The 24,208-nt window shown below is 46.3% G+C and overlaps 1 long non-coding RNA gene across 1 annotated transcript in view; it reads right to left on the reverse strand.

Annotated features, from left to right (window-relative positions):
* Window positions 1-3,272: 3,272 nt before the first annotated feature.
* LOC144379941 (uncharacterized) overlaps window positions 3,273-24,208 on the reverse strand; it is a 120,050-nt gene continuing 99,114 nt past the window's right edge. The window contains exon 2 of the long non-coding RNA XR_013443510.1: window positions 3,273-3,309. This is a non-coding gene — a long non-coding RNA (uncharacterized LOC144379941). The remainder of the gene's footprint in view (window positions 3,310-24,208) is intronic.

Genomic DNA, 24,208 nt, shown 5'->3' on the forward strand with positions numbered 1-24,208 from the left:
AAGGTTAGCTCCTTCCCAGAGACAGCCAACAACCCACGTGCGAGCGCACTTTTCACATGCAAACCAGCCAATTCCAATGCCTACTTTATCAAGCTCTTAGCTCCCAGCTACTATCCCCCAGTCCTAATCACCCCAGGGCCAGAGAGTGACAACTGGGGACAGAGCCTGCACTCTGAGGCCTGCTGGAATTATTCAAATGAGCCAATCTTCAACCTTCTCAGCTTGCTTACCCTGGCTTGCCCATCCTTCCTGCAGAAATCACAATAGTCTCTTGCCCACGTTTTCCCCTCGCTCCCTCTACCTCCTGCCTGACTGTGGTGCTTTGCCATGTGGCCCCCTGTGAAATAATAGAAAACATACACACAGCGGACCCTCAGACCACATGAGTTTGAACTGCATGGGTCCACATTTACGTGGATTTTTTTCAATAAATAACAGTACATGCTATAAATGTGCTTTCACTTCCTTATGATTTTTAACATTTTTCCCTCTAGCTTACTTTATTGTAAGAATATAGTATATAATACATGTAACATACAAAATTGTATTAATCAACTGTTTATGTTATCAGCAAGGCTTCTGGTCAACAGTAGGCTATTAGTAGTTAAATGTTGGGGAATTCAAAAGTTATACAGGGATTTTTGACCGTGGCAGGGGGTCAGTGCCACCAACCCCTACTTTGTTCAGTGGTCAACTGTATTTGTCTCAGCCCCCAATTCTGGCACAGAACTGCTAAAACCCTTGGAATTTCCTAAGTGACGAGAGCCCCAGAAGCATCTTGTGGTCTTTGAAATCCTGGTTCCTGACACAGTTCCTAAAGCATTTGGAACTGATATATTTACATTTATATGTAGTGCTTTTTACCACCTGCCGGACACCGTGCTGGGCATTTGCAAACATTCATTCAAATATCTCTATGAGGGGCGCCTGGGTGGCTCAGTTGGTTAAGCGACTGCCTTCGGCTCAGGTCATGATCCTGAAGTCCCGGGATCGAGTCCCGCATCGGGCTCCCTGCTCAGCAGGGAGTCTGCTTCTCCCTCTGACCCTCCCCCCTCTCATGTGCTCTCTCTCTCTCTCTCATTCTCTCTCTCTCAAATAAATAAATAAAATCTTAAAAAAAAAAATATCTCTATGAGGTGGGTACTATTATTATTCAATTTTACAGATGAGGAAACTGGGGTCCAGGGAGGGGAAGCGACCTGCCCAACATCACACGGTGAAGAAGAAGCGGAGGCAGGATCCAAATCCGGCCTGTCTGGCTCTATTCAGTGACAATCAGCTAGCGCTGGTCATAACTGACCCCTTGAGAAAGGCATGAACTCCCAGCTCACATCGGCTGCACCCCCCCAGCAATTTTCTATTTCCGTTCCTCCCAGACCCCTTTGAGCTTGTGTTTTCTGGCCCCCACATCCTGGGGTGTCTCAACCGCAATGGCAGCTTCCCTAAATGACCCCAGTAAGCAAGCCTCAGGCCACCATGTCCAACTTTCATTTTCTGGGTCCCAGGCTTTCTCGAAAATCGTCCTTTCTTCTGAGAGGTTTAGATTAATCCCCTTATTCGGTGGCTCAGGACCAGGCAGACAGTCAGGTCACCTGCTTCAGCCTAGCCAGACCGGATTACCTGCCATGACCCCAAAATTCACTCAGGCACACCTGCTCCTGAGACGTTTGCTGATTAATGACAGCAGGGAGTTCGGGGAGGGTGTGTTTTTCACCTTCTGGGAACGTCTATGGCTTGGCCACAGAGACCACCTGATGCAGGGCTGCAGTTAAACATGCATCTCTTCACTCCTCATCCCCAGCCCCTCAGCTACCCACCCTGAACTGGCATCATTTGGAAATCCCACCAAATTCCACATCATTTAAAGACCCAGAAAATAAAGCTGATTGAGTCAACAGTCATCAAACTAAAAAATTTGAGAGTGAACAGAATGTTCTCAAATCATCCATGTGATGAACATATTTGAGCTTTCCCTGCCTTCTTCTGGTACGAGCATCCAGAGTTCCCTTTTCCCACCCTGAGCCTGCGAAGTTTGGGGGGCGGGGGGGGTGGGGGGAGGCTGCCCCATGCTATCTGGATGCAAGTGGTTTGGTTCATGGGGCTGCGTTCCTCTACCTCCAGCCCAGCTCCTGTCCCCTGTGAGACCCTAATTGCTTGCTACACCTGGAGATGGTACGCCAGTGGCCCTTTGGAGATCTGAGCCCCCCGCTCATCCTCAAATCTCTTTTCTCGGCTTCTTTTACCTCTTTGCCTCAAGCCCAAGGACTCTTCTGCTTCCTTTTCATTGGAAAATGCTGCTCCCACCCCCTTCCTTTCCGGTTGCCCCGGACACTTAGCTGCAAGGGAGGGTTCAATCTCCCAGCAAGCCTCTTGTTCACCACTCTGAGTTACTTTTCCTTTCTTTCTTTCTTTTTTTTTTTAAGTAGGCTCCATGCCCAATGCAGGGCTTGAACTCATGACCCTGAGGTCAAGAGTTGGACACTCCACCGACTGAGCCACCCAGGTGCCCTCACTCTGAGTTACTTTTCACTGCACACCAGGCCCTGTGCTTGGGATTTTTGCAGGCATGAGCTCATTTGCTATGTGAGAAAATCACGTAGGGAAGGTACACAGTTCATGCAATCTCCCAAAGTTCTAACAATCATGGACACGGAACAGTTTTCCAGATTTGACAAACCAGTGGTGGGCAGGAGGGCATGGTGGTTATTGGCTTGGGCTGTGGAGTCAGAATTGAGCTCAGATCCCACCGCTGCCAGGTGCTAGCTGTGTGATTTGGGCAAGTGACATAACCTCTCTGGGCCTCTGATTCCTGACCCAGGCTGCCATGTCGCCTAACTCCGGGAGATATCATTCACCTTGGTGCACCAGGGGGCGCCATTTACGCAGACAACAGTGAATGTCACCCCTGCAGTCCTGCAGGGAGTGGAGCTCACAACACCTCTCTGGATCATTGTTGTCCAGGTTCACCCAGCAAGAATGAGCACTCAGCAATCATCCCAATAACCTACCTCCCCCCCTCCCCGATTTACAGAACAAGAAACTGAGGTTCAGAGAGGTTAAATGATATGTCGCAGGTTAAACAAGTGACTGAGTCAGGATTTGAATTCGGAGTTTCTTTTTGCCCAGAGCCTGTGAGCTCTCTAGGCTGCTGTCCTGTCTCTCCGAAGATCTCCAGTTTGGAAAGCTGCGACACCACGCGTCTTTCCCTTCATTTGTCATCATTTCCCGTGTTTTTTTGTTTTTTTGTTTTTAATAGTTTTCCCTGAAGTGCCAACTCCCCCCCCCCCCCCCCCCCCCCCCCCCGCAGAACTACATACAGACCCTCACTTGTTTTTTAGCAGTCCCATTCCAAACTCTACCTGGGCTGTCTCCAACTCCAGATGAGGCAGATCCTTCCTTCCTCACTGCGGGGCCCGTGGCAGACATTACTAATCAATCCGGGCACGCTTCCCCTACAGATCCCCCATGATGCCGTCCAGGGAGGCATGCATTACTGATTCAGGCAATCTGTCAAGGAAAACAAACAAACAAAAAAACCAAACATTTGCTATTATTCCTTCTCAAGACTGTAATCTCATTGAGAGCAGAAGTGGAGTCTTAATCAGCTCTGCCTACTCTCTGCCCCAAAATAGTAGTAAGTTTTCATAGATCAGCAATTTTTGGTGGATGGGGAAATCTGGCTTTCCTTCTTCCCAGCAAGTGACTTTGAATGAGTCCCTTTATCTTGCTAATGTCAAACAGAAAAGGAAGCTCAGGAAAATGAAGGGACTTGCCCAAGGTCACACAGCTGGTAAGAAAGGGAACAAAATTATGTCAAATAGAAACAGTAAGTTCTCCTTCACTATATGCTATTGGAGGCAGGGATCCATGTGAAATTCTTAGCACACTGCTTGACACATGGTCCAAACTCAGTAACATCAGACTTCTTTTGTATAAACAGGGTTTGGCTCTCTTTCCTGGCCCCAGCCTTGTGTAAAACTGTTCTCTGTCTCTCTGGCCAGAATTCTTCCTTAATATGAGAATATAGAAAGCCCCAGAAAGCCCAGGTTATTGGCACATAGATGTTGAGAATGCACCCTCTGGAAAACTGGGACAGAGTAACTGAGTACTTTCTAGAATGCTGGGCTGGATTCAGGAGCTGTGAGATTGTACTCTTGAGACCCCAGTTTGCCCAGCTAAGAAGCAGAGGTTGGAATGCAGATCCCAAAAGGTTCCTCTGACGTTCAAAGCTGTCTTCTCCTGCTCCCCTCCCTGTGGCCCGAAGCAAGCTGGTGGGTGGTATGTTATATAAGGAGCTTCCCAGCCTGTTGTGCAACCCTGGGCTGCCACACAGCTGCTGGGAAAGCTGGGACCCAGGAGGCTGGGCCTGGCTCTGGAATAGATCACTTCCTGCAGGGTCTGGCTGGCCACCGAATGCATGACCACGGATGAGGTCTTTCTTCCTTCCTATCTGCCTACCTTTTTTCTCCCTTCCTCCCCATCTCCCTTCCCTCCCTCCCTCCTTCCCTTCTCTCTCCCTCCTTCCCTTCTCTCTCCCTCCTTCCCTTCTCTTTCTTTCTTTCTTTTTCTTTCTTCCTTCCTTCTTCTTTCTTTTTCTTTCTTTCTTTCTTTCTTTCTTTCTTTCTTTCTTTCTTTCTTTCTTTCTTTCTTTCTTTCTTTCTTCTTCTTTCTCATAGTCTACTGATAGAAAACATGGACCCTGGAGCCATGGGTTCAAATCCCAGCTCCACCAGTTACCAGCTGTGGGACTTTGGGCACATTGCTTAAGCTCTCTGTGCCTCAATTTCCTCATCTATAAAATGGGGATAATAATAATACTGATCCTCACAATACAGCCTCACAGTCCCTGGCCTCACAGAACCTACAGCCTAGGAAGAAAGACCAGCATTAAATAAATAATTCTGCAATTAACTGATAATTAATGATTATTGTCAAAGGTCTGGGGCGTCAGGGAATGTTTCCCATGCAATTGTGACTTGTCCATTAATTGTCTCTTCTACTAGCTTATAAGCTCCAAGAGGGCTGGGATCATGTATATTTTATTTGCTAATGTTTGCCTGGCAACAGGAGGCAATCAGTAACTATGTTTGGGTCAATGATGAATGAATGATGTTCCATTGGAGACCAGACGATGGGTAGGAGTAAACCAAGTGAAGAGAGTAGATGGAAGAACACCCCAGGCACAAGGAAGAGCAAGGGCAAAGGCCCTGTGGCTGGACAGAGGTTGGAGTATTTGAGGAAATGAAGCAAGGACGATATGTCTGGAACAAGCAGAGTGACAGGGACAGTGGAGCAGGCCACACAGGGGGTCTTGGGAGACACGTGGTGGATTTTCTCCTCCAAGTTCCCAGCCGGGGCTGTAATGGGGGCTGAGCTGGGTTCAGCAAGGCCTGGGTGCAGATCCTAGCTTCCCCACTGTCTGGCTGCATGACAAGTCGATTAGCTTCTGTGGGCCCCAGATCCTCATTTGCAAAGAGGACATAAGAATAGTAACCTATTGCATGGTGTTGGGGGAGGATTGTGGATAGTGCCTGGCATACGGGTAGTGCTCAAGAAATGGAACTGTGGTTGTAATAATATTGTTATGATTGACTCAAGTCTCCTGCTTCTCCTTCACTGTCCCCTGGGAGTGTCTCCAGGTCCTCCCAGGGCATAGCCGTCCTTGCCCTCCCGACTCATTCCTGGCTCCCTCAGGATCTCCTGGGGCTGTTCTCCCTGAGGTTCCCACAGCCAAGACTGAGGAGATGGTTCCTTTGGCTCAGGGCAGAATCTGTATCCATGTTGCTATGCAACCAACCCTCATCCAGATGCCAGCTACAGCATGGGCAGAGGGATGAGGAGAAGAGAGGATCGTCAGCACTCAAGGGAGGGCCTCCCGGGGTGCTCCCAAGACCTCAGGCTCCAACCAAGGCTGTGGCGGGAGAGAGCCAAAGCAGATGACCCGCGTGCCACCCCCTGGGTCACTGCCCTCACTGAAAGTCAGCACACAGCAGTGGAAAGCCCCTGGGGTCAAGGGCAAATCTAAATGCGTCCAGACCCCAGCTCTGCAACTTACCAGCTGCGCAGTCTCAGTCAAGTCAGTGAACCTCTCTGAGCCTCAGCTTGCTCGTCTCTACAATGAGATGCAGACCTAACTACAAACTCCTCATGAGGATTACAGGGGATGATGTACCTGAAAATGCCCCACAGAGTAGGTGCTCAAAGAATCTTGAAATATGGATGTATATTCAGTTATGAGTCCACTAATCTTGTCACCCATCAGTGGTAATAAAGTTCAAACTCCTTAGCCTGCCTTTCACAGTCCCCTCATTTGATCCCCAACTTTCTTCTGTTACCTAATTACCTACAAGTTTAGGGTCTGTCAATCTTGTCTACTGATTTAAAAAAATCCAGCTCTATTGGAATATAATTCTCATATCTTACCATTCACCCATTTCAGTATACAAGTCAATGCTAATTGGTATATGTGGAGTTGTGTAGCTATGACCACAATTTTAGAACATTTTCATCACCCAAAAAAGAAACCCTATACCCCTTAGCAGTCACTTCCCATTCCCCTTCCCTCAGCAGCTGGCAACCACTGTCTACTTTCTGTCCCTGTGGGCTTGCCTATTCTGGATACTTCACATCAATGGAATCATATAGCATGTGGTTTTTGTATCTGGCTTCTTTCACTTAACATAATGTCTTCAAGGTTCATTCATTTTGTAGCATGGATCAATACCTCATTCTTTTTTATGGCTGAACCGTAGTCCGTTGTAGAGATGGAGCACATTTTGTTTGTCCATTCAACGGTTGATGGACATTTGGGTTGTTTCTACGTTTTGAATAATGAATAATGCTGCAATGAACATTCACAAATTTTTGTGTGGACTAGTGACATTTTGAACCTGATAATTCTTTGTTTGGCAGGGGAAGGGTGGGGGGTTGTCCTGTGCATAGAAGGATGTTCAGCAGGATCCCCCCCCACACACTCCTCCCACAATAATGGCGACCCAGAATGTCTCCAGACATTGCCCATTGTCCCATGGGGGGCACCATCACCCTGGTGGAAAACCACCGCACTCACTGGCCCCTAGCAGTTCCCAAAGCATGTTCCCTGAGCAGAAACTTGATTTTGTTTAGGCAGCAATATACCCAACCTCAGGGGACAAATCATGATTAGTCAAAGCCAAATGTGCCAATCTTACTTCTCCTTGACGTTGATTGGTCTGGGTGCAGACACATGTCTTAGCCAATGAACTGAAGGTGGAAACTTTAAGAAAATATTTTTATACCCAATAAAGAGCTGCACAAAAAGAAGGCTCTCACCCACTGAGTCACAACTTCATGCTTGGGATGCTGTCTTGTGAGGACATCATGTGTGGAGCATACAGCAGCCACCTTGACAACATGAGGGGATGAGGTTGGGGAATAAAGCAATACACTGAAGATGACAGACCAGATAGAGAGAACCTGGGCCCTTTATGGCATCACTGAGCTGCAGTATCAGCACTGCTCAACCCACCTCCAACTTCTTGATATGTGAGATGATGAATCTTATCATAACTTGTAGCCAGAGCTTATGCCACTGACATTCCTTGAGCCAGTCAGCTTTTGCTGAATAACAAAACACCTGAAAACTTAGTGGCTTAAACAGCAAACATTTACTATTTCTCATGACTCTGGGTCACTGTGGCCTGGGGTGGCTTTTATGGGACTGAAAGATCTAGGAGGTCCTCACTCACATGCTCAGCAGTGGGCTCAATGACCACGCATCCCTCACCCAGCAGGCTAGCCAGCTCCCTCGGACAGTGATTACAGGGCTCGCAGCAGGAACAGACAATTCCCAGTGCACAGCTCCCTTCCAAGCCTTTGCTTGCAACAGGTTTGCTAATGCCCTAATGGGCCAAAGCAACCCACATGGCCAAGTCCAGATTGGAGGGCTAGAGAAATGGACTCCACTTCTTGATGGGAGGGACAGCAATCCCACAATGCCAAGGATATAGGGATGGGAAGGCCTGGGGGCCACACGGCAATCCCCCAAGGCCCTTACCCAGAAGGCTCCAGCATTGAACACAGGGCTGGCCCACAGTGTACTCTCATAAACATCTGTGGAATAAAGGAGTGGATTCCCTCAGCCTCCACTGCCTACGGCCTCAGATCATCACCCAGATTCCACATCAGGTAGAGAGGGCCTTAATAAGGCCAGGCAGAGAGGGCCTATAGGGGATAACATGGAATTTGGCTCCCAATTCCCCCATACCAAGGTGGCACCTGTTCTATGGGGCTATATGATACACCCCCACAATTGCAGTTAGGTTAGCGAAGAGTCAGACAGATAGAGGCTCAAATCCCAGCTCTGCCACGGTGTTTGATATTGAGGTTGGCTCGATTAAAAAAAAAAAAAGTTTAAAGAAGAAAGGAGCTTATTTCTCTCTGATGAAAAAGTCCAGACCAGGCCTGGTTATAGTGTTGGGCAGGGTCAGGGCTGAAGGGTCCTCCCAGCCAGATGCACTTCCACTCAGGGCCCCACCTCATGGTCCAAGATGGTGGCATTTGCATTCCAGACAGCAGGTAAAAGAAGGGACAAAGAAGCAACAACAAAGGGAGCACATCCACCATCTCTCAGAGTTCACCGTCTCCCTCACTTTCTTTAGCCGTAATTCAGTCACACGTCCCCACCTACCCACAAAGGAGGCTGGGAAATTCCAGGTGGCCATGTTCCCCACTAACAGTTGGATTTCTTTTGCTTTGAAAAGGACATTGGGAGACACATAGCAGTCAGGCCTCAACTTGCTCTTCTGTGAATTGGGGGTGACAACAGTCCTTGTGAGAATTAATTACATTAATGGGGATAAAGAACTTGGTAGATTGACTGTGATAATGAGTAAAACATCCTGGTAGCAAATAAGCAAGCAGAAAAAGAAGTCAGTGTTTTCTGTGCCAAGTAGGGGTGCGCCCAGATCCAGTCAGGTTCACTGATTGGGTACATGACAGGCAGCTGCCCCAAGAGAACACTGGGACCTTTTTAACACCCAAAGAGCAGTCAGAGGTAAATTAGTGTCTCCCTTTGTCTCCAGGAAGTGAGCCAAACTCCTCAGGAACAATTTGTGCTCCTAAGAGGCCAATGGTCAAGGTGGCCCTTGAATTAACTTGCACAACCCATGACTTCTCCAGCCTGTTGGGAGCCTGGGTGAGGAGGGACTTGGCCTCTTTGAAACGGGGAAGAGTCTGAAGGTGGTAAATCGAGGGAGGGGTGAGTGGACACTGCCAACTGAGGAGACCCCCCCTCAGGACTGGATTCCTGAGGCTTTTCACGGGTAGGGGGAGCAGTGTGTCAGGGCTTGGGCTCTGAACTTGGACAGGAAATCCCCTTCTCAGGAGCTTGGCAAGTTTTTCTTGGAGGGGGGCGACTGTTATTCATTTCTGATTTCAAAATGAGCCAATTGTCTTAGATCCCAACAAACTAGCAAGTATCCAATAGGACCCAGAAGCAACCTGGAATTCTGCTGGGAGGCTCTCATGATTTAGCATCCTCCAGGGACTTGTTAAAAATGCAAGTGGCAGAGCCCAGACCCAGGACATTCTGAATCCATAGGTCAGAGTAGAAACTTTTTTTAATATCCGCTTGTTTCCATACATTCAGAGGGAAAACGCTTCTATGGGATTCATTACGTGCTGGATTTACTGCGAGTGCTTAATAAACAGTAGCTGATATTATCTCTTCTCTGAGATTCATTATTATCCCCACTTTACAGATGAGGGAACTGAGGCCCAGAGAGGTGAAGTAATTTGCACCCAGCCTTGCTGCTAGCAAGCAGCAATGCTAGGATTTGAACCCAGGCAGCCAGGCTCAGAAACCAGGCCCCACCTCTGACCTCCTGTGCTTCTTATGGTAACGTCTGTTGGCATTTCAGGTTCACTCCCTTCAGATCGCTAGAAACTACCCACCTTTCACATTCGCCTTATTGGCATAAGGATATTGAGGAGGATGGACAGACATTCAGAACAGGGTTACCTGGGATTGGAAGGGGGGCAATGGGATGGAAATTGGGTACCTGAGAGACAGAGAATGGAGGGAAACTTCCCACAACACCTTTTTATACAGTTTTTTTTTTTAATCATGTGAATGTATTTCCTACTCAAAAAAAAAATACACTGATTTTTGCTTGAAAGGGATAATAGCACTTAAAGAACATATTTTTGATCCTACATGGGGTCAAACATAGGCTTCTATGTATCACACATATCTAAGCACTCTGCATAGTGTATCTGGAATCAGATACATCTGGGTTCAAATCCCAGTTTTGCCACTAACCAGCTATGGGACACGGGCTAGGGACATCGCCTGTCTGAGCCTCATTTTCTCATCTGTAAGATGAGGATAATAATAGTTCCTACTTCCTAGGTGAGCTATTGCATAGAAAGCCTAGCAAAGGGCTGGCCTATGTAAGGCTCAATCAAAATGTGCCATGTACACATACATAAACAGACTGACGCTTGATTTTCCACTTGATGGCATGTCTTGAGCCACTTCCCATGTCAATATCAGCTGCTCAGGCTTGGGCTGCAGTCTCTCCACATCGCATCCTCTAGCATGCTCATTTAAAATGCAGGTTCCCAGGCTCCACCCGAAACTACTGAATCAGACCTGAGGGGAGAGGCAATCTGCATTTACAAGTACCTGCAGGTAATGCTTTTATACACTAAAATTTGAGAACTGTGGGAATATGTCCACTTCAGTCTTTTGGGGGGCAGATACGTCCTTATTAACCAGATCCTACTGATGGACAGTTGTTTCCATTTGTTTATATTTATAAACAGTGCTGCAGTGAACATCTTTGTGCATACATCTCTATCTGCTGCTGCTGCCAGTGTTTCTAGAGGGGTCGGTACAGAGTACCGTTGCCCCCTCATCCTTATGCATATCTCTATTTCATTTCTAGTTGAGGTCTTACTATCTTTGATCAGGACCCTGAGGCAACTTTCAATAAGAAGATAAAAGAAAGATGAGCAGACACAAACGAGAAGAATGGGCAGGTATCTCCAGGCAAAAAGGGAAACAGGATGAATCACATAATTCCTATGGAATGCTCAATGCCTTCCTCTGCCAAGCACTTATTGTTACCTCTTCTGGATCCCTACTCAGCACCTGGCATACTGTACCAGTATTGATAAGTATTATCATACTTATCAGATTGTACAAGAACTATTCTCTTATCTTCCCTGTTTGCTGGTGATTGCTTGATGGCTCCTTGATTCCTCTTTAGAGCTCCGGTCATTCATTCAGAAACATTTATAAGTCTCCTACTAAAAGTCAGGCACTGTTCTAGGTGCTGGGGAAATACCTGTGAATAAGACAGACCAGCTCCACGTCCTCAGGGGGTTTATATTCTAATGGGAAGTCAGACATTAATAAAATGGCATACATATATATAATTACCAACTGTGGTGAGTTCTATGTAGGAAAATCCCAGGAGGTGGGGGGGGGGTCTGATGTAGTTATGGAAGGCTTCCTGGAGGAAGAGACATTTGAGATGGAGGAGTGAGTGTTACTGAGGCAAACAGAGGGAAGGGTATTCAGGCAGGTAGGAATCAGACAGCCTAAATGACTGGGCCCCACCATAGGAGGGGGGCATGACCAAAGTTGAGGCAGGAGGTAGAAAAGACTAGACAAGGCAGGTCTGATGGGCTGCAGTGGGGATTTGAGTCCTCCTAGCCACAGTGAGAAGCAAGTGGGTGATGTGGTCAAATTTGGAAAGACCACATTGGCCGCAATATGGAGGATGGATGGGAGGGGGCGAGAGTCACCGACGGGAGACCCCTTAGGAATGATGGCAGTGTCCGCCACAAATTCCCAGGGGAACTTTATTGGACATTGCAGGTATCCCAGGATACTCCAGGGCATCCTGGGAAGAGGCCCTTCCCTGAGTCTAAAATACTCATACACCACTCCTCCTGCCCCCTCTCAGCTATTCTCTAGCGCCTTTCCCTCCTTTGCCTTTGTTTTAATTTTCATTGCCATTATTTATTTCTCTCTGCTATTATGTATTCATTTGTCATTTACTTGCCTGCTGCCATCCCCTCCAGCATGTCAGCTTCACAAGAGAGGGAATCTTGTCTCCTATTGTCCTTGCTACGGTCCTGCCCCTGCCCCCTTCAAAGTGATGGGTACACAGTAGATGCTCAATAAAGACACTGCATGAGTGTGCGAGTGAAGGAGAAGTTGGGAGGTTAGGACTGCTTATGGCAGTGAGCTAGATTCCTTGCCCTTCTGGAGACGATGATGATCAATAAGAGCTCTCACTTCAATCCTGAAATATAAGAACTCAGAATTCTCAAGGCTCCTTCTGAGAGGGTCCGGAGGCCGGAGAGTTGGGGAAAGGTATCCATTTGGCAGAGGAAGACAGAGAAGTAAAATGACTTAGCAGACACCAGCTCAGACCCAAGCAGCAGGGGGAGGAGTGAATTTGCCAAAAGTGCTCAATTCTTTCAGCTCTACACACGCATGGGTTTGCAGTAGATAATGAGATGGTGCTGATAATGATGATGATGGTGATAGCAAACATAAAGTAACTCACAGGGTTTACCAGATGCTGTTCTGAGTGCTTTTGCTACATATACTCATTTAATCTTTACAATAATCCTACGAGATAGGTAATGTGGTCATCCCCATTTTACAGAAGGGAAAATCAAGGCACAGAGAGGTTAGGCAACGTGCCAAGGTGACAAGGCTCGGAAGGGGTTGAGCAGGGATTGGAACAGGTGATCCTGGGCATTGCGTCAGAGCAAAACGTCTTGCTATCGTCCTGCCACCCAACCAGCCAAAGTGCCCCAAAGGCTTCTCGTCCCAAGATCAGGATTGGGTGGACCCACTCCTGCCCTCCTGTTTCATGAATTCCCATTCAAACTACAAATTTGTCTTCATGTCCCAGAGACAGGAGAGTGGCTACAGCCTGGGTCCCAGAGTCTCGCTGTCTCTCCAGCTATATAACATGTTGCTTGAGCTCTCTGTACCTCAGTTTCCTCATCTGTAAAATGGGGGTGATTGTATCAACAATTAAAGATTGTTAGGAGGAGTTGATACATGCAAAGGGCTTAGCACAAAGCTTATAGTAAGCCCTCAATGCAAGTAGCTTTAGAATGAGAGTGGCTTTGCACATGCTGTTCCCTCCCCCTAGAATGCCTTTCCCCCTTCTTTGCCTGTCTTAAGCCTGCTCATCTTTCCAGGATCTGGTCAGAAGCACCTCCTCTGCGAAGTCCTTCCCTGCCTCCCTCCTCTCCCTCCTAGAGAAATTAGTGAAATGCAAGAGTTTAATAAAGGGTCCGTTGGCTCAGGTATGGGCAGGTTGGGACACCTGTAAGGAGCAGTGCAATAACCCGTGAATAGCAACAGCGAGGAGCCCCTCCCACCCTATCCCAGAGCTACGAAGCCAAGAGGGGAGGGGAAGCTACCAGGACCTGGACGTGGCAGCTGTCCTTGCCATGAGAGAGGCCTGGCTGAAACGGGGCCTTTAGTAGAAGAATGCAAGGGGTCCCTCCAGAAGGAGTTGAGAAAATAAATACCATCTCCTCCCAGGCTCCCATTGGCCAAACTTAACCAGAAGCAGAGGGCAAGGGAGCCTACTGCCTTCTCGGCACAGAAAGCAGGGGAGTGGAGGGAGGAATAGGTCCGGAGGGGCAACCAAGAGACAACCATAGTTGCCTGAGGGTGCAACTGGTTAAGGGCAGTCAGAACAGGAACTCAGGCCCTCTGGCTCCCAGCACGCATCCAGACAGTTGCTGATGGTGAGGTGGAAAGACCACCCAACAGACACGGGACAGATACCCAATACGGACCCATCACAGTTTCACTTATGCAGGTGGCTGGGTCAAATCGCATGCTCCTCAGTGTCAGACTTGAGGGTTTTTCCGGAGCTCTCCCGACCTTATTTGCATTGTTCCTTGGGGGCCTTACTGGTTAAGTACCCAATACACACCGGCTTTGGAGTCTGACGGACTTAGGTTCAAATCCCAGCTCAGCCACTCCCTAAGGACCGAGGGGTAACTGAAGGCACCTTTGGGAGCCTCAGTCGCACATCTGCAAAAGGGAGCAACGAAGTTTCACCCGAGGTGGGTTGGGAGGACCTGGTGAGGAAATCCGGCCGAGCGAGCGCCTGCAGGTCACGGCACGTCTGCGCGTGGAGCAAAGGGGTGCTGTTTTTCTTCCCGCCAATCTTGACCCATCTGTCCTCTTGCTGCTTCCCACCAGCCCACCTCCCACCCCAAGCCAGCAGCCTGCTCGCTGACCTTGCCAGAACCCTCCCGCCTTACAGCGGATCAAAGTCGGAGAAATTAAAAGCCCAGTGGGATCCCTCCAGACTCCCCCAGCTTAGCAATGCAGGCAATTAAAGAAATCTCTCGGATTTGAGTTCTGAGCAAATCGGATCTTAAAAAAAAAAAAAAAAAAGTTGCAAACTCACGGATGAGCTAAATCTGGTGCCCCATAAAGCTATTGTTTCAAAATCCTCTGGACATGGGCATTATTGGGAGGTAAGAGTTTTGAGCATCTGCGTCTTAGAGGGGCTGCCCAATCTTTTCAAAGGGCTCAAGGTCAACGGAGATGTTAGCAACACAGCTTCCCCAGACAAATGCAAACCAAGGGATCTTCTGCCAACCAACCGGTCTAGACTCTTTGAAAATGTCAAGGGCATGAACGACCAAAAAAAAAAAAAAAAAAAAAAGCCGAGACACTTTCAGATTAAAAGGGACAAAAAAAAATGACAACTAAAAGCACTCTGTGATTCTGGATTATTAAGAAAGGGGGGGACAAGTTGAGAAATTTGCTAGGTACTAGATTAGATAATAGTATTGTAACAATGCTAAATATCCTGAATTAAATTTGCTAGGTACTGTAGATGAGATAATAGTATTGTATCAATGCTAAATATCCTGAATTAAATTTGCTAGGTACTGTAGATGAGATAATAGTATTGTATCAATGCTAAATATCCTGAATTTGATAATTATGCTGTAGTTATGGACAATTTCCTTGTCCTTAGGAGATAAGCAAAAGTAAAAGGCATCACATTTGCAACTTCTCAAATGGTTCAGAAGGAAATAATGTGCATACTTACATATGGAAAGAGGAATGATAGAGGAAAGGGATGAAAATCGGGGTCAGGGGGATATGTGAATCCTTTGCACTAGTTTTGTAACTTTTCTGTAAGAGTAGAATTATTTCAAAGTGAGAAGTCTTTTAAAATGCAGATTTCGGAGGGGCTCCTGGGTGGCTCAGTCTGTCAAGCGCTCACTCTTGGTTTTGCTCGGGGTCCAGGGATGGAGCCTGGCATGGCTTCCACACTCAACATGGCGTCTGCTTGAGATTATCTCCCTCTCCCTCTGCTCCTCTACCTGCTCTCGCGCGTGCTCTCTCTAAAATAAATAAATAAAATCTTTAAAAATAAATAAATAAATAAATAAATACCTTTAAAATGCAGATTTCTGAGTCACATCCTCCTGGAGAGCCCAACTCTTGGATCTTCAGAAGGGCCCAGGAATCTGCATTTTTAGCAGCTTTCACCCACCCCTGGGCATTCTGGCACATAGGAAGCCTGACTGTAATTCCAGCTCCGCAGAAAGTTGGGGCCTTCTTTCCCAATCAGAGGGCAGAAGCACAGCCCCCTGTGGTTTTTGCCCTCCTTCCTGCCCTCCCCCCTTCCAGGCAACAACCAAAGAGCCGCTAATGGAGGGTTTTGCAAACCAACAGCATGAGAGTTTCCTCCAGACTTTTGCCAAGAACAGCGTTTGCTCCGAGCTCTAACCCACTTATAATTACATGACTTAAAATACAATTTGCTAAAGACAATCTGCTGGGGAAGGGAGATAGAAATGAACTGAAGGTAAAGGAGCCTGCCAAGACAGGATCAAGGGGGGCCCTGGAGGAGCATCGGGCTCCTGTGTGTGTACTTCATCAGGGATAATGACATTGCTTGGCTTTAATCCTCCTTAGTCGTTTTCATCTGGGGACATTGGCAGCAGCTACCATTTCTTAATACATGGGAGGACCAGCAGCTGGGCTTGGCGTTGGTGTTCCAGTGTGCCAGGGGGCTGTCTCACCAAGACAGGGCTGCCTCTCACAGACGGAGCCTTGGGAAAGGTGACAACACCCCAAAAGCTAATTAGAAGGAAAACAACTGCAATGGAAGTGCGACCCAGCCCAGCCAGAGGCCTGCGAACCACTTTGACCAGGACCCACAGTTAAGGAATGCATTTGCATGACAGCCTGGTTTAGCTGACACACACACACACACACACACACACACACACACACACACACACACACACACACACACATGCTGATGGACAGGAAATGCTCCATTCTCCCCCAAGGAGGGCTTTGTTAACTTCTGGGAATGCTGTCTGCAGAAAGCCTCCAGCTGTCAGGCCCTTGGGCTGAGTCCCTGCCTCACCTGAAGGGAGCCACCTTGCCCAAGGTCACACCCTTTTCTAGGCAGTGCTCGGGTCCAATGATTGACTGGGGGGTGGGGGGGAGTGGCGGATAAAGGCCTGGCTATCTTGGCTCACTCAGCACAATTCTGAAGAGCCATTTTAACTCCCACGTTCCCTATGGGGTTAGTCAAGGTCATTGCAGGGCCTCTGTCCCAGCTTAACCTCTCCCTGCTGCCCACTCCTGCTTCCTTCCTCTCCCTTCCACAGGCTTGATCTCAACAATACTCCCTAATAAACCTCTCAAACACTAAATCCTGTCTCAGGACCTGCTTCCTTGAAGAACCTGACCTGACACACACATATTTAAAGCAAGAGTTCTGTGAAAACAGTATTTATCCTTTCTGTGTGCCGTGCATTCTCATATTATCTATTCTGTTTCATTTTTTTAAATGTTGGTCATGACCTACTAAATTGATTTCATGACTCAGCTATGAAAATGCTAGCCTGGACTACACCCAGTTTGCAAATGCTAGCCTGAGCGATGCCCATGAAGCATGGAGATGGCCAGTGTGTCCTTTGAGCTGTCTTTGGCTGCAAGTAAAAGAACACCTGAGTAAATGTGGATTAAATAATAAAGGTTTTCATTTTACGTAACAGATTTGGCAATGAGTTTGTTCATAACTCAACAACTTCATCAAAAACCCAGATTATTTCCATTTTTTGTCCACTGTCCTTAACATGTTGGCCATATCTCCCCATAGTCACAAGATGGCTGCCACTGCTCCAGGCATCATGTCTTCATACAACCACCTCCAAAGGAAGTTGGGGTGGGAAGCATCTCTTCACACATTTCTTTTTAATTCAGGAGAAAAAAAAAATCTACTGAAGTCCAAGGATCAGATGTCCCTTTGTTTCTCACCGGCCAGAACTAGGTCATTGTTTATGTCTTAATTGGTCTCTGCCATCCAATACCTAAGGTTCCATTAAAAAGACAAAAAGGTGAATGAAGGTTGGTAAGCAACCAACAAAGTCTACTACAAGTCATGTCAGGTATCCCATTTAGCCCTTATTTTTTTCTAGGGTCCAGTGTAAAAGACCCTGAAATGAGGGCAGAGTCATTGATCTCAGGCAGATTCACAGCAATCATACTACCACCCAGCATCCCAGACCCATGATAGACAGCAGTAGTCAATTACAGCAATCTGTTCCACTAAGTAGGAGTGCGATTTCACAATGTGTCCCCACAAAGTACTCCATGCACTCATTACCAATTTATTAGAATTAACCTGAGATAAAATCTGGTTCCTACCCTGGCCTCTAGACCAGAGGATAACAGTGGAAGCTGATATGAGGGAGGATTAACCAGTTTTTGCTCTACGTTTTCAGAACACTCTCTGACTCATGCTATCCACACTTCCCTCCTCACTTGGAATATTTCCAACTTCTGCTGGCCTATCTAAATCCCACTTGTCCTTCAAAGGGGTCCAACTCAAGCCTGACTCCTCCAGGAAGTCTCCCTGGGTATCCCAACCTTGTCTAAAATTATTCATTGAACCCACTGATAGGCCTTAACATTACTCAAAGTGGGATAACCAGACATTGTGTGCCCACTGGTGTAATGCAGTGGACGTATTCCTAGAAAGTATTCTTGCCAAAAACCAACCTGAATTACATCCATCCTCAAGATTACCTAATTTACAAGAAATATGGGGACTAACATTAAATGACACATGGGATGCAATTAGAAGAAGACTTAGAATGACAAAAACTAAAGAACCAATGACCTCGTGTCTTAAGCAAGTAAATGACATTTTTAAAAGGAGGGGAAGTTTTGTAGACTTGGATCAGTTGTTTGCCACAATCATGCTAAATAATACACCACGCTAGAATGTAGTGGTTTAAAATGACAATTGATTATTTCTCAAGAGTCTGTGGTCAGCTGGGCAGTTCTTGTGGTCTGGGCCAGGCTGAGCTGATCTGGGCTAGGTTTGATGGATGGTCAGATGGCAGGTCAGATGAGGACCAGCTGGTCTGGAATGGCCTCATTCAGGAAAGTCCTCCTGCACAAGTCCTCGTACCCCACAGCAAGCTGCCTGAGCTGGTTCTCTGGCTGAGGCAGGGGTGCAAGAGAATAAGTGGGATCATGCAAGATATCTCACCGCCCGGGGCCCAGAAGTCATGCAGCATCACTTCTGCATCCCGTTGGCTGAAGCAAGTCCCATGATCAAGCCCAGATTCCAAGGACAGGAGATAGACTCCACCTCTCAAAAGGAGAAGCCGCGAAGTCGCATCGCTAACGAGGTGGATATGGAGAGAGGCCGTTTACTGCAATCAATCCAACAAGGGGTTCAGAGAGACTGTGTGCCTATCAGCCAAATGCAATGTGTGCTGGGTTCAGATCCAGATTTAAACCAAACATGTGTAAACCTCACTTTCGTGGTCATTGGGGAAAATTGAACACAGACTGAGTTTTAAGTACAATATGGTATTGCTTTTTAAACATGTTTTTTAAATGTCCTTATTGTTAGAACTATGTACTAAAGTATTTGTAGGTGAAATTATATGATGTTTGGGTTTTATTTTTAAATATACCAGGAAAAAAAGAAGTGTGTGTATGGGAGGGTAGATAGTGGATGTATAAGAATGGCAAAAGGTTGGTAGCTGTTGAAGCTGAGTAATGAACACATGGGGGTTATACTATTATTCTCATTGCATTTATGTGTATGTGTTTGCAGTTTTCCATAATAAGAAATGTTTTTAAATTGTTCAGCTTTCTTCTGTTTGGGTAGTTTCATAGAGTGTGGTGTGATTATCCCTGGTGGTTTAGGAACATTTAAGAGAAAGTCTCAGTTTGGTACTTGCCAAAATACCACCTATCAAACACACATTAATCTCTCTTTATGACAAAGTGAGAGCAGGTCTTAGGTTCCAGAGCCCTTGGCGGAAACAGTATCCAGCAAGAAATTCATATCATTGTTTGATTTTCAGTGCATTTATTTTTTTACTATTACCTTCTCTCTACCACGAGTGATGCTGTTTTCTGTTCACAGATAGTAACATAAAATTCTCCTTTTAAATACATTTAAGGCTATAAAGAGTGAATTGGGTTTCTTTTAAGTGATTAAAGCAACAATGGCAGGATGGTGAATGTGGTTGCTTTTGTTAAGGTCGGATACCCACTCCAGCGAACAATTCCAAGTCTTACTGGCTTTACCCAGTAAAGTTCTATTTCTCAAGTCATAGCCCGATGCAGGGCAGTGGTGGGGGGGAGGGGTCTCTGCTCCATGGAATCATTCGAGGACCCGTGCTCCTTCCAGCTAATGGCTCTGAAACCCTTCAGGCCTTGGAGTCCACTTGGACTCCTGCATTCAGCTCGCAGGCTGGAGAATAGAGAGCAAATCCACAGTGTCACGTGGCAGGATTTGGGGGCCAGGTCTGGACATGCACACTTCACATCAGCCCACATTCTTTCAGCTAGAACTTCATCACATGGCTATACCTAGCTGCAAAGGAGGCTAGAGATGTAGCCACATGCTCAGGAAGAAGGGGGTTTGGGTAACAGCATTACCTGTGTCACAATGACCCTAAAATGAAATTTGAGGGAAAAAAAACCATTCTAAATGATGAAGCCCAAACTCCTCAGTGTGGCGCACAATGGTCTCTGTGATCCTGGCTGTATTAGGCACCAGAGAATCCCTATGAACAGCACAGAAGAAAGGATAGAACACATACAATTATGGAAGCTGGTAGAGGTGCCCAGGCAATGATCTTGTGTCTGCATCACTTAGATCAGCTGTCAAGGAGGAGGGCTGGGCATGAATGGGAGCAAGGCCAAACTGGAACCTGGGCGGATGAACTTGGAGCCACGAGGACAACTGAGAGGACCAACTGGAATGTGTGTCCACAGTGCCTGGGGCCCTGCACTGACCCTCCAAGCATAAAAAACATGGCTTCACTTCCACCTTCCACATCTCACACAGATCTCTCTTGTGGCCAATGCCAACCCAGAACCATCCAGGGAAGGTAATCCTGGAAAATGACTTCTAGCCTAGCTGAACACAGTAGAAGCTGTACTGTTCATGGACCTGTGGAACACTCTGGCCTCATCCTCCACAACTCCTTGCACTCAGCACTCTAGATCATACCTTCCACGCTAGTCATGCCAGCTACTTCCATTTTCTTAACTCTGCCAGACGTTTCCTCACTTTATCTATGCTGTTCCCTCTCCCTGGAATGTTCTTACCTGTCCTTGTCTTGTGCCCAACTCCTCCTTAGCCTTTAAGATCTGGTCCGATGTCACCTCCTCCAGGAAGTCTTCCCTGCAATCTCCAGGCAGAGACGGGAGAGTGGTAGAGCCATAAATACAGCGGAAGTTTGTGCAATGTGCCGTGTGATCCTTCTCCATAAGCCTTGAAATCTGCAGCAAAGTTCTGAAAAGCACTAAATGCTGAGCGTGATTGCGTTTCTTCTCAAAATTAGCGATGAGGCTGGGCTTCTCACCTCTGACTCAGGGCGGAGGCAAGAAAGAGCAGCATGTTACACATGCATGGTAAATTGGATTATCACTCTCAATTCTTCACTCTCTTCCCCCATATGACCTTGAAGTACACGAGAGTGAGGCAAATATATTTCCCTGTCATGTCGATGTTGGACTTGGCCATATGATTTTTTTTTCCAGTCAATGGAATGTGGGTATAAGTGACTAGTTCAAGTGCTAGTTCTGAGCCAAGGTGTTAAGAAACTTTACAGGCGTCTACTCGCCCCCTTGCACTTCTGCTGTTCACCATGAAAGGAACACGCCTGAGCAGTTGCCGATCCAAACAGGATGAAGACACATAGATAAAACATGTGGAGCATATACCCAAACTCATCTGCTGCCAGGAGCCAAGCCGAGGTGATTCCGCGGAGCTGCGCTTCACCTGTAGACAAAAGGAACAAGAAAGTTCATGTGTGGTGGTGGTGTTGTTGTTGAACAGCTGAATTGAGACATAATTTACATACAAGAGAATTCACCCATTTAAATAGTACAATTCAATGGGTTTTTTTAGTATATTCACAGTTGTGCAACCATCGCTATGATCAGTCTCAGAACATTTTCATCCTCCCAAAAGGAAACTCCTATCCATTGCATTAGTGTTTTCCCATTTCCCTGTTTGTTGATACACAGTGTTATTGGGGCAAGAGCAGACCCATACACAGCTATCAGAAATGCGTCCAGTACAAACAAGTCCACAATTTTTTAATTAAAAAAATTTTTTTTAAGTAACCTCTATGTCCAATGTAGGGTTCGAACTCATCACCCAGAGATCAAGACTTGCATGCTCTACTGACTGAGCCAGCCAGTGCCCCCAAAAGTCCACAATTTTATATTCTCCTTGCAGGAGTTCAGAGTAGGAAAGCTTTACTTGCACACATCCACGCAGACCTCCGGACACACGTTCACACAATACATGCTCAGACACACTTCCGCTTTCGCACGTTTAAATGTATCATGCACCTACACTCAAAGACTCACACTCATCTTCACTGATACAAAGATTCATATACAAGAGCCATTTACACACGCTCACAATTACACACTTGTAGACACACACACCCAGACAGCAATTTCCCAAGCTCCAGTTATTCAAATGACTCATCGCAATTTTTTCCATAGCTGCATGTAACATATGCTTTTATTTCCTTGTTTTCTTTAAATGACTAAATTTTTATTTAAATAAATTTGATTTTAAAGGAAAGTGCTATAAATAGATAGTCCTCATCTTTCCTGTTTGCTCTTGCCTCTTCTTTCAGCCACACCCAATCCTACCCATTACAAGTGGGGGTGAGGGATCCTGGGCCACCACCTCCAGGAAGCTCCCTGACCAATGGCTTGCAAAGGGCAGCTGCACAGGACCCAGCACTTAGAAGGACCTCTTGCTTACATTACTGCTCTACTGTAAGCATTTAGAAAATCTTAATAATGTGTTAATTAGAATTACGATGTATTTTCATTTTGCACTGGGCCCCATAAATTCTGTAGTCTCTCCTGCCCGTGACCACTGAATATCCCAGCTTCTGCGGGCTTCCTGAGGTGGCAGCTCCTCTGTTGGACTGTGTGCTGACTCAGGGAAGGTCACATCTTACACAGCCCAAGCCTTGGAGTCCAGGCAGATAGCAGTTTGGATCTTGGCTCCATTTACTGGCTGAGGAAGCTTGAGCCAGCCTGCCCTGACATCCACAGGACCCGGGACAAGGGTACCCATGGAGGCCTGCAGGCCACATGTCTAAAACTCTTCATGTTATAAATCAAGCTTCCAAATTGTCAAATAAAATACGTTCTAACCTCCTTTTTAAACAAATACACCTTCCTTATAACAAAGTGAAAGAATATGTGTAAAGCTATGGTTTTTATATGTCCTCAAATTGGCAAAATATCCATGATGAGTGGATTAAATATCAATGATGAGTGGATTGTGCATGCCTGGATATTGTATTGATGTGCCAATGTTGTCTAAATGAATAATTTTAAAAGACATATAGAACTGGGGCACCTGGGTGGCTCAGTCAGTTAAGCATCTGCCTTCGGCTTAGGTCATGATCCCGGGGTCCTGGAATTGAGCCCTGCATCGGAGTCCCTGCTCGGCGGGGTGTCTGCTTGTCCCTCTCCCTCTGCCCCACCCCCCGCTCATGCTCGCACTCTCTCTCTCTGTTAAATAAATAAATAAAAATCTAAAAAAGGACATACATAATTAATAAATTATTATATGTTTATTCCATACATTTTTCTTGCCTTCATTTTAGCAAAATTGCTCATCATGTTATTATTATAAAGATTTTTACATAATTTGTGTGCTATTGACAATGATGATCAAAAGGAATAAAAAAATCAAATGAAACTCTACCAAAGTATGCAGTTTGAATACATTCTCATCAGAAATGTAAATTAAATGTAAAAAATTAACAAATTAAAATATTTTATGTTTTTAAGTTATTTTCTCCTAAAATATTTTATTAACTTCTTCTGTTAAAAAGAAATTTTCTATTAAATTAAAATTATCTTTTTTTTTTTTTTTAAAGATTTTATTTATTTATTTGAGACAGAGAGAATGAGAGAGAGAGAGCACATGAGAGGGGGGGAGGGTCAGAGGGAGAAGCAGGCTCCCTGCCGAGCAGGGAGCCCGATGCTGGACTCGATCCAGGGACTCCAGGATCATGACCTGAGCCGAAGGCAGTCGCTTAACCAACTGAGCCACCCAGGCGCCCAAATTAAAATTATCTTTTAAAATCAAAAGGCAAAACACGAATATAAAATTAAAATAACATTTTAAGGTAAATTATTTAAATAAAGCTATAAATGTTATTTTTTTTAATTTAATTAAATCCTAATAAATATTTCAGAATAAAACTAATGGGGCACCTGGGTGGCTCAGACAGTTGAGCGTCCAGCTCCTAATTTCAGCTCAGGTCCTGATCTCAGGCTGTTGAGATTGAGCCCCGTGTCCCGCTCTGCTCTGGGCGTGGAGCCTGCTTAAGATTCTCTCTCTCAGGGCGCTTGGGTGGCTCAGTCGTTGGGCGTCTGCCTTCGGCTCGGGTCTTGATCCCGGGGTCCTGGGATCGAGCCCCACTTCGGGCTCCCTGCTCCACGGGGAAGCCTGCTTCTCCCTCTCCCACTCCCCCTGCTTGTGTTTCCTCTCTCACTGTGTCTCTCTCTGTCAAATAAATAAAATCTTAAAAAAAAAAAAAAGATTCTCTCTCTCCCTCTCCCTCTGCCCCTCCCCGACCTCTCTTAAATAAATAAATAAATAAATAAATT

The sequence above is a fragment of the Halichoerus grypus genome, chromosome 13 (assembly GCF_964656455.1).
Source record: "Halichoerus grypus chromosome 13, mHalGry1.hap1.1, whole genome shotgun sequence".
In the NCBI taxonomy this organism is placed as follows: domain Eukaryota; kingdom Metazoa; phylum Chordata; class Mammalia; order Carnivora; family Phocidae; genus Halichoerus; species Halichoerus grypus.